The following is a 15713-nucleotide window of genomic DNA, read 5'->3' on the forward strand; positions in this document are numbered from 1 at the left end:
TTTCCTTGAATTGTGGACTGTTGGCTTAATGACAATTCAGATAGTTATACCTGAAATAAAAACTCAGAACAATATCAAATCACAATCCAAAGAAATTTTACCTCAAATATTAAATTTTCACTAATCACTACTTGGAGGTAGGTTATTGTTTTTCTTATGTTGCAAAGACTATTAACAATAAGCATATACAAAATGTTATCTTTTTAATCCTTTCAAGTTTAAATCCTCAGAACATAAATCATTAGAAATTAAGGTTAAGCACATTCTAGAATTTGACACATACAGTGAATGCATGATACTTCACTCAAAATGCTGGCTACTATAAACCTCCAGACAATCTATATTGCCTATTATCCCCTAAAGCAAAAATTAAATCTTTGAATCTAAAGTATTGTTACTAAGTTGGCTTGAATATATATCTTCAATTCATATTATTTATTAACAGCTATAATAATAATGCTCATAAGTGACGGTCAAATAATCTATCAGATTGAACTCACTCTTTACCATAAACAAACTTGTAAGTCCTCCCACTTTGACTGGAAGTGTTCTTAATTTATCAAACTCTATTACTTTAGAACTTTACAACATGTTGTCAGCAGGTCTGATGACATTTTATGACCCTGCACAAATAGAAAATCCTCCAAACTATCCATTTTAAAGCTATACATATCAAATTAAACACTTAACAATTTCCAGAAATGTATTTTATTTCTTTGGATATTCCCAATTAAATGTAAACATTTTTTAACATTCATTATAAAAATTGACTTCCATATTCACTTCTCTCCATATAGCAGGTAATATGCTATCCATTATATAGGTGAAATCTTACAAAACTCCTTTTCATTTTAGCATGTTGCAAAGGAAAACATGAAAAAACTCAAGAAAAAAGTGTGTGTGTGTGTGTGTGTGTTTTTAAAGCATGCTTTAACCTGTACTCTCTGAAGTGGGGTAGCATTTTTTTTTTATCACAGGTGCTTTGGAAACATCCTGGATTACTGTCTTGATCAGAGAAGTTCAGTCTTTAAGAGTTCATTATAGTTATAATATCACTGTTAATGTGTGCAATAGTCTCCTGGTTTTGCTGAGTTCACTTTGGGTGAGATGCTTGTAATGGGAACTTGTGATTGAAATGAGGTTTTGAGTGCTGGGTCGCTACTTTACTTTAAGAAACTAAATGATCTGTAATGATGAGAAAATTTCCCGACTGTTTCAGGGCCTATTTGGAGCATCAGTGATAGCCCTTTTACACATCATTAAGAGAAGTAAGTGGAGAATTAAATATGGCACAGAAATTTCATATTTTTACATTTTCTTTTTAAGGGAGAAACTGAGATAAAACTTCAATATAAATTCTCTCCCCTCTCTCCCCCCATGAAAGTTTCCTTTCTGTTGCACTGAATTTAATAACTCTGCATCCCTTTCCAGTGAATGGACACTGATAGCACTGTCTCATTATCAGGGAGTCTGCTCTTGCTTCAAGTATTAAGCCTGCCTCCCTGTAGGTTCTACTTATTGGCCACATTTCTGTGAATTGCTACCAGGTAAAACAAGTCACACTTCCTCCTTTTGACAGCCTTGTAAGAAGACATGATTTGAAGGGTTTCAGTTATAATGAATCATGAAAGTATTAAAGATGTATTCAAATGCTGGCTCTAATGAGCAAAGTGCTCATGGGCCAGACTTATAGATGTTTCTAATATTTCACATGATTGATTGCTGAGTCCTTAAATTTGGATGGGTTAAATTTGGTTGATCTTAAAAGCCAAACCTCTGCTGTTATCTCTCCTGTGTAAGTTCACAGACAAGCTTTAGCATCCTTTAGAATGTCAAAGATTCATACTTGCATTCCTAAGATTAGACTGGTGCCAGATTTCCAGAAAGGAGAAGAGTCCTGGCCCAGATACCTGGTGACCCATTGTGTTATCATCCATCCTTTTGGCTTTGTCATTAACTTGTTAAAACTTTTGATGTACTAAATGGGTGCTGGACACCCAGCCATCACCACCCCTTCTGCCTTGTACAACTATTCTTAATAAACAGATCAGCTCCCTCATTCTGTCTCCCTCACAATAGGAAAAAGAGGAGCTGACAAGCTGAATGTGAAGCTGATGACTCCTGTGTTTCTCTGTCTATTTTCTCTCTTTATGTCCTTCCTTTCTAAATCTTAAACTTTCCACCCATATTTCCCCAGTTCCTGGTTTCCCTTTCAGGTGCTCAAACTCACACAAGAATATCTTGTAGCTGCAGGTCAGCTATAGTTAAGGACAAGCCTCAGGAGCTGGGTATTAGTGGGAGGAGGGTCTCTCCTCACTAAGTAGGGAGCAAGTAATGAAAGAATATGGGTGAAAAAAAAAACACCAAAAAGATCAAGAGAAAGAGTCAATAGAAGGCTAGTCCTCATTCAGATAAACTACCTGAGGAGATCCTAAGAAGAGAAAGAATAATGCATAAAACTGAAAAGTAGAACAAAAGCAATTGGTTAAGCAATTGAAGGAAGCAGAACCAAGAGATGATGTAACACACCATCAAAAAATCCAGAGTCAGAGGAAATAAAATTTATTAAACAAGTAATGACACAAATGAATAGCTCTCAGTAGAAAGTAGAGCTCTCAATAAGGAACAATGTTACATTTTAAATCATTTTTTCTTTAAAAAAATCTCTTCCTTTAGTTCTTTTTTTCATTTTATTATTATCATATAAAACATACTTCCATTTTGGTCATTGTAAGAACAAGGTCAATATAACCAAAACCACAAAATAAAACCAAAAATACACTGATGTAAAAGATGATTCCAACACTTCTTTCTCTGGAGGTGGATAGCATCCTCCATCATGCCTTTTAGGATTTTCTTGAGATCATTGAATTGCTGAGAGTAGCCAAGTTTTCATAGATAATTATCATTTAATATTGCTGTTATTGCGTACAATGTTCTCCCAGTTCTGTTTATTTCATTCTGCCTCAATTCTTACAGCTCTTTCCAGCATTTTCTGAAATCATCTTGATTATCATTTCTTATAATACAATAGTGTTCCATAATATGTACCACAATTTGTTCAGCCATGCCCCAATGGATGGGCATCTCCTCAGTTTCCACTTCTTTGCCACCACAAAAAGCACAGCTATAAATATTTTTGTACAAATAGGTCATTTCCCCCCTTTTTTTATTATCTCTTTGGGATACAGACCCAGGAGTGGCATTATCAGATCAAAAGGTATGCACAGTTTTATAACCACAGTTTTGGGTATAGTTCAAAATCACCCAACAGAATGGTTGGATCATTTCACAACTACACCAACAATGCATTAGTTCCCCAATTTTGCCACATCCCTTCCAACATTTACCACTTTCCTTTACTGCCATATTGGCCACTCTGATAGGTGTGAAGTAGTACCTCAGTATTGTTTTAATGTGCATTTCTCTAATCAAGAGGGATTTAGAACATTTCTTCATATTATTGATGGCTTTGATTTCTTCATCTGAAAAATGCTTGTTTAGGCCCTTTGACCATTTGTCAATTGGAGAATGGCTTGTATTCTTATAAATTTGACTTGATTCTTTCCAAATTTGAGAAATTAGATTTTTATTAATGATACTTGTTATTACCCCCCCCCCCCAGTTTTTTGTTTCCCTTTTAATCTTGGTTAGATTAGTTTTGTTTGTACAACAGGTTTTTAATTTAATATCAAAATTATTCATTTTACATCTTATAACACTCTATCTCTTGCTTGGTCATAAATTCTTCCCTTCTCCAAAGATCTGGTATGTAAACTATTCTGTGTTTCTCTAATTTAGTTATGGTAAAATTCTTTATATCTAAATCCTATGTCCATTTTGAACTTATCTTGGTATAGGGTGTGAGATATTGGTCTATACCTAGCTTCTGCTATACTGTTTTCCAATATATTGTGTATCTAATCTACACCACTGATCTATCATTCTATTCCTTAGCCAGTACCAGATTGTACTGATTATTGTTACTTTATAACACAGTTTGAGATCTGGTACTGCTAGGCCTCCTTCCTTCACATTTTTTTTTTCATTAGTTCCCTTTAGATTTTTGACCTTTTGTTCTTCCAGATGAATTTGGTTATTTTTTCTAGTTCTAGAAAATAATTATCTGGTAGTTTAATTAGTATGACACTGGATAAATAATTTAGGCATAATCATTATTTTTATTATATTAGCTCAGTCTACCCATAAACAATTAATATTTTCCTAATTATTTAGATCTGATTTTATTTGTGTGAAAAGTGTTTTGTAATATAATTGCTGTGTTTGCCTTAGCAAATAGATTCCCAGATATTTACATTGTTTAGAGTGAATTTAAATGGATTTTCTCTTTCTAACTCTTGCTGCTGGACTGTGTTGGTCCATGCTGATGATTTATGTAGATTTATGTTGTATCCTGCAACTTTACTAAAGTTATTGATAATTTCAATTAGTTTTTTAGTTGATTCTCAAGTATATCATCATATCATCTGTGAAGTGATAGTTTAGTTTCCTCATTGCCTACTTAACTCCTCCAATTTCTTTTTCTTTCTTTATTGCTAAAGCTAGCATTTATAATACAATATTAAATAATAGTGACAATAATGGGTATCCTTGCTTCACCTCTGATCTTTTGGGAAGGCTTCTAATTTATCCCCATTGCAAAAGATACTTGTTTAAGGTTTTAGGTACATACTACTTATCATTTTAAGGAATGACCCATTTATTCCTATGCTTCCTAGTGTTTTTAATAGGAATGGATATTGTATTTGTTGAAGGCTTTTTTTGGTATCTATTGAGAAAATCATGTGATTTCTGTTAGTTTGGTTACTGTTATGGTCAATTATGCTGATAGTTTTCCTATTGTTAAACAAGCCCTGTATTCTTGGTATAAATCTCACCTGGTCATAGTGAATAATCTTTGTAAATTTATTGCTGTATTCTCTTTGCTAATATCTTAATCAACATTTTTGCATTTAAATTCATTAGTGAAATTGGCCTGTAATTTTCTTTCTCTGTTTTTGTTCTTCCTGGCTTAGGTAACAGTACAATATTTGTTTCACAAAAAGAATTTGGTAAAATTCCTGCTCTGCCTATTTTCCCAAATAATTTGTGTAATGTTGGAATTGTTCTTTAATGTTTGATAGAATTCACTTGTGAATCTATCTGGCCCTGAGTATTTTTTCTTAGTGAATTCACCTTTTTCATTTTTGATACTGATTATTGGATTTTTTTTTCTTTTTTCTTTCAAATGAACCAATACTTAATTTTATGTATTTTTTTCATAAAACCAACCTCTTACCTTATTTCTTAGTTCAATGGCTCTTTTACTTTCAATTTTATTAATTTCTTCTTTATTATTCCTTATTTTTACAATTTCCAATTAAGTCTTTAAATGGGGATTTTTCACTTGTTGCTTTTCTAGTTTTTTTAGTTGTACATTTAATTCATTGATTTACATTTTCTCTATTTTATTGTTTAAATATATACATTTCCCTGTAAGTGTTGTTTTGGCTCTATCCCATGAATTTTGATATGTTGTGTTATTGTCATTCTCATTAATAAAATTGTTTCTATAATTTATTCTTTGAACCATACTTTTTAGCATTAGAATATTTAGTCTCCAATTAATTTTTATTCATCTTTCCATGAGCTTTATTGATTATACTTTTTATTGCATTATGATCTGAAAATGATGCATTTATTATTTTTGCTTCTCTTCATTTGATTGTGAAATTTTTATACTCTAGTTTTCTTTACATGATCAATTTTTGTTTCAGAGCTATGTATTGCTGAAAAAAAAAGGTATATTTCTTTCTATTGCCATTCAATTCTCTCCAGAGATCTAATCTTTCTAACTTTCATAAGATTTCACTCACTTCCTTTACTTCTTGTTTATTTTTTGGTTTGATTTATCTGAATCTGAAAGGGGCAAGTTGTGTTCTTCCACTAGTATAGTTTTATTGTTTATTTCTTCCTGAAGTTCATTTCATTTCTCCTTTAAAAATTTAGAGACTAGGGGGCAACTGGGTGGCTCAGTGGATTGAGAGCCAGGCCTAGAGATGGGAGGTCCTAGGTTCAAATCTGGCCTCAGTCACTTCCTAGCTATGTGAACCTTGGCAAGTCACTTAACTTCCATTGCCTAGCCCTTACCTCTCTTCTGTATTGGAACCAATACATAGTATTGATTCTAAGATGGAATGTAAGGGTTCAAAAAATTTAGAGGCTATACTATTTGGTGTCTATATGTTTAGTATTGATATTACTTCATTGTTTATAATACCTTTTAGTAAGATGTAATTTCTTTCCATACCGCTTTTAATTAGATTTATTTTTGCTTTAGCTTTGTCTGAGATCATGATTGCTACTCCTGCTTTTTTTTACTCTACATGATGTATAATAAAAACTGCTCTAGCCACTTACCTTTAGCCTGTGTTTCTTGTAAACAACATATAGTAGGATTCTTGTTTTTAATCCACTCTGCTATCTGCTTCCTTTTTATGGGAGAGTTCATCCCTTCACATTCACAGTTATGATTACCAACTGTGTATTTGCCTCCATTTTATTTTCCCTTTTTGATCCTGCTCTTTTTTCTTTCACTCTGTTCCTCCTCACCAGTGTTTTGCTTCTTATCACCACCAACTTCCCCCTCCCTCCTATTACCATTCCCCTTCCCTTGTCTTATTCCCTTCCTTCTTTCCCACAGGGTAAAACAGGATTCTATACCCCAATGAGTTTGGTAGTTACTCTCTCTCAGAGGCAGTTATGATGAGAGTAAAGTTTAAGCATTGCTTGTCACCATCCTCATTCTCCCTTCCACTCTGATAGTTTTTCATGCCTCTTTAGGTTAGATCATTTACCCCATTCCATCTCTCCCTTCCCTTTTCTCTCAGTGCAATCCTCTTTTTCATCCCTTGACTTTCTTTGTGCATATCATATCATCCTAATCAGCTTTCTTCCCCACCCTCTAAGTATACTCCTAACTTATCTCCTACTAATAAAAACTTTTAAAATTAATTAATTTTTAAAAATTTAGAATATTTTTCCATGGTTACATGATTCATGATTTTTCCCAGCCTTCTTCCCTCCCCCCTCTTGGAGCTTATAAGCAATTCCACTTGATTATACATGTATCATTGTTCAAAACCCATTTCCATGTTATTCATAGTTGTAGTAAAGTGATCTTTTAACATCAAAACCCCAATCATGTTAACACTGAATCATGTGATCAATCATGTGTTTTTCTTCTGCGTTTCTGTTCCAACAGTTCTTTCTCTGGATGTGGAAGGTGTTCTTTCTCATAAATTCCTGTGTATTGTGCTGGATTGTCCTAGATTATTGCATTGTTGCTAGTAGAAAAATTGATTACATTTGACTGTTCCAACCTGTGTCAGTCTCTCTGTACAATGTTCTCCTGATTCTGTTCCTTTTGCTCTGCATCAGTGCATGAAGGTCTTTCCAGTTCACATAGAAATCCTCCAGTTCATCATTCTTTCAGCACAAAACTATTCCATCACCATCAGATACCACAGTATGTTAAGTCACTCCCCAATCAAGGGCCATGCCCTCATTTTAAAATTTTTTGGGGCTATAAATATTTTTGTACAAGTATTTTTCCTTACTATCTCTTTGGGGTAAAAACCCACTAGTGATATGGCTGGATCAAAGGGCAGGCATTCTTTTAAAGTCCTTTGTGCAAAATTCCAAATTGCCCTCCAGAATGGATCAATTCAAAACTTCACCAGCAATGCATTAATGTTCTGATTTTGCCACATCCCCTCCAATATTTATCATTTTCCTTTGCTGCCACATTGGCCAATTGTCTAGGTATGAGGTGGTACCTCAGAGTTGCTTTGATTTGCATTTCTCTAATCAGGTGGGATTTAGAACACTTTTTTTCATATGATTATTGATAGTTTTGATTTTTTCATCTGAAAATTGCCTATTCATATCCCTTGACCATTTATTGATTCGGGAAAGGCTTGATTTTTTTTGTAAATTTGATTTAGTTTCTTATATATTTCAGAAACTAAACATTTGTCACTGGGTTTTGTAATAAAATTTTCCCCAGTGTAAAGATTAAAATTTAGGGAATATATGGAGACTGAGGCAGGTAGAAATTAGTTTCTCTCTGCAAGGAGTATTATATTTTTTAGAGGTTTATTAAGGATTAAGGATTAAAGAAAATACAGGATAAGAGACACGTGTCCAGGCCATAGACAGGCCTGGACACAACCTCACTGACATTATGAAAAAAAGTCACACCTGCCCCAAAACGGAAGTCCAAGAGACCTCTCAAAAGCCTTTTAATCAGCTTAAATATCTTCTCGATCTCGGCCCAGGTGAGATTACAAGGCATTCTGGGGAAGTGGAGCAAAGGCTCGTGGGGATTGTAGTCCTGTATTCGAGTCTATTTTTTACACCAGTTTGTTGCTTTCCTTCTAATTTTGGTTTCATTGATTTTATTTGTACAAACCCTTTTTAATTTGATGTAATCAAAATCATTCATTTTACATTTTGTAATGTTCTCTTTCTCTTGATCTTAAATTCCTTCCTTTACCATAGCTCTGACAGGTATACTATTCTATGTTCACCCAATTTATTTATGATTTCATTCTTTCATTTACCCATTTTGAATTTATCTTGGTATCTATAGGGTATGAGATGCTGATCTAGACCTGATTTTTCTTTTATTGTTTTCCAGTTTTCCCAGTAGTTTTTTTTGTCAAATAGTGAGTTCTTGCCTCAAAAGATGGGATCTTTGGTTTTACTGAACACTAGCTTGCTGAGTTCATTTACCTCTAGTCTATTCAATTGATCCACTCTTCTGTCTTTTAGCCAGTACCTTATTGTTTTGATCATCACTGCTTTATAGTACAGTTTAAGATCTGGTACTGATGGACCCCCATCCTTCACATTTTTTCATTATTTCCCTTGATATTCTTGATCCTTTGTTCTTCCAGATGAACTTTGTTATATTTTTTCCCTAATTTTATAAAGAAGTTTTTTGGTAGTTTGATAGGTATGGCACTGAATAAGTAAATTAATTTGGGTAGGATTGTCATTTTTATTGTGTTAGCTCATCCTACCCATGAGCAGTTAAGGTTTTCCCAATTACTTAGATTCAGTTTTAATTGTGTGAAAAGCATTTTGTACTTGTGTTCATAAAATTCCTGTGTTTGTCTTGGCAGATGGACTAAAACATATTTTATATTGTATAGAATGATTTTAAATGGAAGAATAAGTAATTTTCAAAGGAAGACATCTACTTTATCATCAACCATGTGAACAATAATAATAATTAATATTTTTATAGTGCTTACCTTGTATTGTGAAGAAGAGATTATAACATCAGTGAGAGTATCAAACAAATGCAAGGAAATGGAATGCTGAGTGAACTGTCAGTCAATGAGAGAGAAGGAAAATTCCAAAAAGAATCTGAGGAGGAGAAGACAGTTGGAATGCCAGCAGTTGAAGAAAATCACTTCTGCTCTGGGAGACTGGGGAAGAAGGCTAATAGACAGGCTTGCTTTGGATTCCTGACTATTCATTGACTCAATATTGAAAAGAGTGGAGCTTAGCTCTGAATAAAACTTAGCTCTGAAGAGCCTTTTCAGTTTATCAACAATATCCCCTCTTAGACAATTTCATTTCCCCTGAATTGAACTTCATAAGAGGTTAAGGAGACCTGATATTTCCTCTTTCCTTCTCCCATCTTCCTAAATTACCTTATTCAAGAATAAACCCTTTTTTTTCAGAAAAGAGCCATAGTGTGATATTAGTCTTTTGAAATTGCTAATAACTTACCATCTGAGGAGAGCTGTTAGGATCAACTGTGAGATGAACAGGAAGTGAGGTGGGAGGGAAGGAGTGCAGATCCTGGCCTTTCCTCTATCTTATTTCCTGGTGTTATTGCTACCACTCATATCTACTACCATAAATATCTTAAAGTGAGCATCTATTGCAGTATCAGGCCGTGTTAGGCACTGCTGGGGGCTGTCAAGCCATGATGTCTTGATATGGTCACATGTGGAGGCCAGAAGGTCACAAAGTGGCTCCTTGGCAGGATGGAGACACCTACCCAGCCCTACTCTGTGAATTCTTTCACCATCATCCCTTATTATTAGAATTGCTATGATTATTTTTATCTTTCCAGCTTCAGGAAAAATAATGTAAGAGTAAAATACTTGCATATTATTCTCCTAGAATACCACCAAAAGATTCTTCTCACAAAACCAAAACTAAAAGACTATTATGGGTTACCTTTTGCTTAGGTATATAACTTCTAACAAAAGCTGTGCTTAGAATTACCCAATCTCATGCACAGAACAAATTCTCCTAAGCCAGTATATATATCAATCACCTTAGGGAGTGTGTCAATGAAGCTCATCCCCTCCCCTTCCTGAGTGACTTTACCTATCTATCAAACATTCCTGACATAGCATCGTTGCGCTAGGTTTTGAGTCTGCATATGTTCGGTATGTCAATTCAAGTCAAGGCTTTGGGGTTCTGAGGGAGAGAATCAAGAGAGAATCAGGGGAAGCCAGAAGAGAACGAAGAAAAAAGAAGTCAGGATGCAGAGCAGGGAGGTGGAGGGAAGGGAAAAGAGACTGGCAGACTAGGAACCATGTGATCAGGTTACTTAGAAATGATTGTCTACCCCTTCCAATGAACTTTATAAAATATATATATGGGTAGAAATATTATTCAATTCTTACAGATAGTGACCATAATCAGGGATTTATTTTAGAACCTTAATTTTCTTCTGAGAGAAGTTTTGAGTATAGCTTAGGTAATATATATATTACCTAAGCTATACTTTATATATATATATATATAAAAGCCTTCCATTTGCTGGCCTGCCTTCATATGCAAAATCAACCTTGGCCGAAATAGGGAACAGGCTGCTGTTTCTCCCCGATTGATCACTGTATTGGTGAGAAAATCTCCTTCCCTGGTGGCATCCCACCCCACTCCCCCCCTTTTTTTCATTCAGCTTGAATAGGGGTGAAGGGGCCTTTTGCCCATACAGAATCCAGTGGGTTTTAGGACCCAACAGGAACACCTGCTCTTTTCTTTTCCACAGCACACAAGGCCCTAGTGTTCCTTCTTTCAGCCTAGTACAGTGCAGGGTGGGGGGAACCCCTTTAACAAATCCTGGGGGTCCTTGATACTTGATCCTTGATTGATACTTGTTTATGGTTGTTAATAATTAACAACAATAATTATAATAAATGCATATTATTAATTGCTGATAATATTGATAATTATAATAAACACACTATTAATTTTTAATAACAACAGCAATCATTATAATGCATATTGTTATTAATCATTAATAATGATGATAATTATTGTTATTAATTATTAATAATAATGATAATTATTTATACTATTGCTGTCCAACAATTACTATTTCCTTACATTAGCTTTTTGTTTTAAACCTCCTCTCATTACCTTCCACAATAATATTGAAGAACTTTCTATCTCCATTTTTTTGTTTTGTTTTAGGAACTTTTCATTGTTTTAGCTGATCATTTAGCAATACTCAAACTAGTTTAAATAGGACATACAGACTAGAAAATATGGGAAATACTGCAACACATCATGGGAAATCAGGAACTATTCCTTCTGATTCACCCCTGCATAAATGTCTAAATTCCTGGAGTGATCTTAATTTGCCTAAGGAGAATTGGATGACAAAGAAAGACGCTAGAAAGCTTCGTTATGCATGAATGGACATATCTTTTACCTGGCTAAAATATGGCTCTTTTGACTTCAAGATCTTAAAAGATTTGAAGTTAGCCATTAAAAACAAAGATTCCAAAGATTATAAAGACTGGTACTTATGGGCATATCATGTTGATAAATTGACCATTCCCTCCAGTAAGGAAACCATTCTTTCTTTGGAACCAAACCATTCTAGCTTAAGTCCTTCAGTGAAATCTAGCAAGACACACACTCTATTATCCCATCAGGTCTGTGAGGAGGTTTGTCCTCATACTGACCCAAACCAGGACTTGAACCCCTCAGCTCCTCTCCCTGTCAGACCTCACACATCCCCTACTCCTCCCATCCCATTTCCTCCCAATCTACCTTTCTACCCTAACTACCCAGTGCCCACACATCTCCCCTATCCCCAACCGTACCTTCCCTTCTTCAATACTTTTCCATACCCTACTTTTTACCCACCTTACTGTGACCCCTCTAGACCTCACTCATCCTACTCATCTCCACCCCATCCTCGGTCCCACTCCCCCTCCTCTCCACCCCACCCCCAGCCCCTTCCCCACTCTCTTTGCTCTGCCTCCCCACCTACTGACCAGCTCCATTAAACCACCCCACCCCCTTCCCCTACAAGCCTCACTACAACCCACTCCACTGAACTCCAGAACACAGGCCAAGCAGCAGTTGCCACAGATAATTCAAATAAAGGTCTTTTCCCTCTAAGAGTTGTTCCTACATATAACAGACATGGACATTTAGTAAACATTAGACATCATACACCTTTTTCTCCACAGGACATTGAGAGCTTCAAAGAAAAGACACCTTCATATGAAGCTGAGCCTGTGGTGGTGATAAATAAGTTTGAAAGTATTTTTTCGCACATATAATCCCACATGACTTGATGTAGAGGATTTGTTCCAGGCCTTGCTAGCAGAAAGAGAAAGGAATAAGATTCTTTCTCTTGTTAATCAGGCTCAAGGAGAGGGAACAGCTCATTGGCCAATTGAAGATCCCAAATGGGACCCAAATTCAGAGCAAGATTACTTACAACTATGCCAGGCTAGAAATGCATTGATAAAAGCTATGAGAGCCTGTTCTGATAGGCCTGGAACATGGACTAAATTTGCAAATCTTAAGCCAGAAGATAGCAAAAATCCCACCCAATTTTTGAATAGACTGATTGATCTAGGAGGAAGATATATTGAGCTTGATCTGGATAGAGAACAGGACTTTAGACAAATCAGAATACAATTTATGAAAAACAGTTGTAAGGTAGTAAGGAATTATTTTATGACTAGCTGTCCAAACTGGCCTACTATGGACCTTGAAGAATTGAAAAGAGTGGCAGTTTATGCTTTTGAGGGACATAAGGAAAAGGAGAAGGAGAACACTGATTTAGTGGAAGCATTAAGGAAGGAAATAAAAGAATTGACTTCTAAACAGGGTGAGAAGGATAAGGAGAATGTTACTTTAGTAGAGAGATTGAGGAAGGAAATGAAAGAATTAACTGAAACAGCTGTAAAGGTAAAGCAAGGAGAGATCATAGCTCCCTTACAAGAATCCACAAAACAACCACTAACATGTTATTTTTGTGGAAAAGTTGGTCATGTAATTATGAATTATAAGAAGAGAAATCAGGAAAATAGGAATAGAAGTTTCAGGAATAGTAATACTGATAGGAGGAGTAGTTATTCAAATGAAGCAAATCAAAACTCACACCCAAACACTTGTACTCAGTGTGGGAACTCCCCTCAGTATAGGGGACTCTGAAGGTGTGGACAAAGGGATTGTGATGACTGATGGTACTTGGGAGGGGAAGGAACCTCAGAGTCTGGAGGTGAATTTTTTGAGCATTGTCAGACCTCATTGCCTTATTGATGTTTACTGTTGTAGTTTATTCCCCTCCCCAGAATGAAGAAGTCTTTACAATTCAATTCTAAATACAAGATGCCTCCAACTGTTTTCCCGGTAACATTCCAAAATGGAACCTCTCGTTTGAATGACAGGTTACCACTCAGTCACTGCTTCTGCCTCTTGCATGCTTCCCAATTCCTCTCTTCCACTGTTTGTTTGCAGTTATCCTTAAATGGGCTCTTATAATTTTGGAGATTTTGGTATTTTTTAGAATCTGTATTAGTTGTTGTACTACTGTTTTTAAAAGGCTTTTAAACCTGGTGAAAAAATTATGTACACTCACACTGTGGATCCTAGCCAAGTTAAGAGTGATATAAATTTCATTTTTGAGTGAGCACCTTTTCTGTTGTGCCTCAGTTTGACTAACACATTGTCCCATGGAATGTGAACTATGAAATTATGATTTTTTAATTTTTTTCTCTTTATGTTGTAATAGGATATTTTTTGTTGTTTCTTTTTTCCTAACCTTGGTGATACTTGAAGTACATGAAATCAGTATTAATGTTTTTTTACTTGAAGGATAAAGTTTACAGTATCTATTAGCCCTAGTAATATACATAACCAGAAGCTTTCAACTATGGAAACTTGCCATTTATGGATAAATATTATGGGACTTTTTTAAATGTTTATGTCCGATTCCAGGAGAAGGGAACAAAAGAGCCACTATACAGTGCCAAGTAGCATGAGGTCAAAACAGACCAAAATCAATCCAGAGAGGATTGTTGAATTTCTATGCCAATACAAAAGGACTTGAACCTAATGTGCGAATTGAGGTTGTGGCACTTGACATATGTTAAGATGCAGGACTCCCTTGAACCATACTTTGAGTCAAGTACCTCAGGTTGGCTATCATCCTGGCTTCCCCTATCTCTGACAGTGAAGATACAATCAGACCAATGAATGATTTTCCCATTTGCTTCTGAAATTCAGTCCTTTCTCTCTTACAGTTTGGCAATTTTCTGTAGTCCTGGTTGCAAATGGGTAAAATACTGTATTGCTGCTCTTGTCCTATAGGTTTGTGGGACATAAGTCACTTTAATGGAGCCTTGCCTGTGATTCAAGAACCTGTTATGGTTTTTTTTTAACTCAGAATTTCATACACGTAAGATTTTTATTTTTTTTTATCATTTCTGTATTTCTTATTTTATACAGAATTTAATTTTTTTACTCTTTTATTTTGGGATTTTTTTGAGTGGTTTGTTTCTGTTTTGTTTTTCTTTTGACAATTGTTTCATATACCTCATAACTCAGTTATGTATCCCGGTGTGATTCTGGTGTTGGTCACCATCCTCCTCAGGGGGATTGTGTAATTATCCTAAAATCCAAGGTTTAAAATTTTTTGGAGAAATTTTAGGAAAAGAAACTTGCCAACATCCTGAATCAAGAAAGTGGATCCTTTTGGAGAAGTTGCTGTAAAGATGCCCGAAGAAGCTTCATACTGCACCAAAAGATCAAGAATGAACTTTGGGATATAATGAACTGAATGAAGGGGGTTGAACATACTTATTCTGAATGTAAACTCTTATACCAAAAGGGACTGTCCCCTAACTGGCAGTTTGTCAATGCATCTATCAATCTGCTTTTATGTTTTACTCTCATCTCTAACTATTATAATATCCTCTTTAAAAAATGCAACATTGTATATACTTTTAGTTAGAAGGTATTTAGAGTTATAAGATAGTTATATTTTAAATGACTGCTGTTCCATGCCCCATGTGCCACAAACTTTGCGCCTCAGTCTTTGGACTCCAAAACCATATGAGGGTACACCATAGATGAAAACACACAAAGTCAATTGTCATTCTCGGACACTGAGAGACTACTACTAGATCCATTGGGGAGACAGGGGGGAGGATTGTGTCGAGGAAGTTCATACCCTCCCCCTCCTGAGTAGCTTGACCTGTCCATCAAACATTCCTGACATAAAACAGTTGTACCAGGTTGGCATTCATGTACGTGCTGTACATCAATAAAAGTCAAGGCTTTGGTTTCTGAGGGGGAGAATCGAGAAAGAATTGGGGGAAGCCAAGAGAATGAAGAAGGAAGAAGTCAGAATGCAGAGCAAGCAGGTGGAG

This window comes from Monodelphis domestica, chromosome 1, assembly GCF_027887165.1.
Source record: "Monodelphis domestica isolate mMonDom1 chromosome 1, mMonDom1.pri, whole genome shotgun sequence".
Classification (NCBI taxonomy): Eukaryota; Metazoa; Chordata; class Mammalia; order Didelphimorphia; family Didelphidae; genus Monodelphis; species Monodelphis domestica.